Source organism: Silurus aristotelis, assembly GCF_946808225.1.
Source record: "Silurus aristotelis genome assembly, chromosome: 11".
NCBI lineage: Eukaryota > Metazoa > Chordata > Actinopteri > Siluriformes > Siluridae > Silurus > Silurus aristotelis.
Window position 1 is genome coordinate 27391975 of NC_139584.1, and position 2756 is coordinate 27394730.

General features: G+C 38.8%; 1 protein-coding gene across 13 annotated transcripts in view; it reads right to left on the bottom strand.

Moving 5' to 3' along the window:
• Nucleotides 1-1772, bottom strand: part of aak1a (AP2 associated kinase 1a) — a 39118-nt gene extending 37346 nt beyond the window's left edge. For all 13 annotated transcript variants that reach the window (XM_083554098.1, XM_083554096.1, XM_083554107.1 and 10 more), the window contains exon 1: nucleotides 1-1772. This exon is cut by the window's left edge and continues 617 nt beyond it. The gene's annotated coding sequence lies outside the window, so the exon portion shown is untranslated.
• Between the last annotated feature and the right edge of the window lie 984 nt (nucleotides 1773-2756).

Genomic DNA, 2756 nt, shown 5'->3' on the forward strand with positions numbered 1-2756 from the left:
TGGATCAGCGCCATGATAATCTCGTATAAAACCCCCGCGGTGTGTGGAAGTGAAGAGAGAGCCGAGAGCAGCGCGCTCCTGCAGCTCAGAGCTCCGGGGCTGCAGCCGCTGACGCAAACGGAACACGCGCACAATCAGTTACAAAGTAAACATCCACTTCCGGCTCCGAGCCTCTGATCTCCGTCCACTGAGTTCTCCTCAAATTACACCAGGAGGATGATGGTGGAGTTGATTATGACGATGATAGTAATAAAGGTGGTGTTGCTGAAGATGGTGATGTGATTATGGTAATGATGGTGGTGGTGATGATTATGATGATGGTGATGATCTGATGATGGTGATGATAATGGTGGTGGTGATGGTGGTGCTTGTGATGATTATGATGATGGTAATGATGATGGGGATGATCTGATGATGGTAAATGATTATGATTATGATGATGATGGTGCTTGTGATGAGTATTATGATGGGGATGATGATGATGATGGTGGTGATGTAATCTAATAATGGTTAATGATTATGATGATGATGATGATGGTGGTGGTGATAGTGGTGCTTGTGATGATTATGATGATAGGGCTGATGATGATGAGGGTGATGATGATGATGATGATGATGATGATGGGGATGATATGATTATGATGATGGTGATGATGATGGTGGTGGTGATGGTGGTGCTTGTGATAATTATTATGATGGTAATTATGATGGGGTGGTGGTGATGATGATAATGATGATGATGATGTGATGATCTGATAATGGTAAATGATGATGATGGGTTGTCATAAAAAGAGAGAGAGAGAGAGAGAGAGAGAGAGAGAGAGAGAGAGAGTGTGTGTGTGTGTGTGTGTGTGTGTGTGTGTGTGATGTCAGTCAGAGCAGCAGACTGCACTTCCTTAACAGAACTTCACTTCAAGTCAGCGTTTGAAGTCACAAAACAACCTGCCATCACCTGCATGTCAAAGTCTTTCCCCCAAAACCATTTTATGACGATATCCTGTACCCCAGATGAGATATTCAGTCGTCACAATCTGATATTAAGAAACATTATTCTTAAATTGTCCAAGAATTTGTAGAAGCAGTTTTTGCAGGTTGGTGAACCTCTGCCCACCTGAGAGGCTCAGCCTGTCTCCAATACACGTTTTATACCCAGTCATGTTACTGATCTGATACCCAGCTGCAAATTGTTCCTCCAGCTGTTTCTATTCAGTAACAAACTTTTCCAGCTTTTTCTCATCCAAACGTTATTTTGAGACGTGCTGCAGCATCAACATTCAAAACTCCTTTCTTTTTTCTTTTGAATGGTAGAGTTACTCAGTTTCAATATTTCATATGTTTTCTGATCTACTGTGAATAAAATGTTGATTTATGAGGTTTGCAAATCATTGATATTTCTGCTTTTATTAATTTTATTTCCCAACTTTTTTGTAATTGGGGCTGTAGCACAAAATACAATGAAAAAATGTTGTAATGAAATGTTATGTTATTGTATGTAATAGAATACTGTACAAATAGAATAGAATTGAGTTTGATCAGCATATACATACCTGTGTCTATTTCAAGCAAATAATAAGTAACATCTTTATTACAGCTTCATTTCTAAACATAATAAATGTAAAATACTGTATGTAGGCGATTTTACATGTATATCAAATATTTGCCAATGCTGCCCTCTAGTGGTATCACGAGGCATTGAGGAAGCGAGACTCATTACAGTTACTGTAATAAATGTGATTCAAAAACACATAAATAAATATAAATAAAGGCCTTTTCAGAATCACTGACTTCATTTCCCATGAATATGTTTTAACTGATACCTAATAGTCAATAGTCTTTTCGTTTTATAGCTTTTCTCTGTTGTGCTGCTTGCTGGAAGTGTATGTACATGTTAAAGCATACAATTTGTACAAAAGCCTGTATTTTTCTCAAAATCCTCAGTTCATCTCCTAAAAGTAAGTATTTGTGTTAATGAACATCTCATTCCCATCAAAATAACACGTCCTTTTGTAATTGTTCACGAACAAGTTCGTCAAAATGTTTAGTCATGATGTCACTATGACTGCTAACAGTTTCAGTGTTTCTACAGTTAAACTATGGTTTGGGTTACAATGATTTAAGATTGATCTAGACAGACAGACAGACAGACAGACAGACAGACAGACAGACAGACAGACAGACAGACAGACAGACAGACAGACAGATAGATAGATAGATAGATAGATAGATAGATAGATAGATAGATAGATAGATAGATAGATAGATAGATAGATGGATGGATGGATGGATGGACAAATGCAGCTAGAGGTAGCATGATGCAGTGTATATATAGCAGGTGCAGGTGTAAATATATAAATGCTGTCTGAAAAAAAATGTACTATACAATATATTACTTACACAACGTCATATAACTCCATTCATCCATCCAGGGCAAAGTGGAAGCTCAGTGGTAAAGGTTCTGGGTTACTGTTGGGAAGGTTGAGGATTCAATCCCCAGTATTGCCAAGCTGGCTCTTGGGCCCCTGAGCAAGGCCCTTAACCCTCTGTGCTGTAGGGGGCGCTGCATCATGACTCCAGCTTCCTAACATCGCTAGGATATGTAAAGAAAGAATTCGACTGTGCTGTAAAGTACATGTGACAAGTAAAAAAAAAAAAGCACCTTTTCAGGTTTGATCATTCCGAAATTCAGTTTCAGTGACGTAATCTCCTGTGGAAGACGTCCGACCTCGTGTAAAAAGTGTGTGATTGGAGGAAAAGAA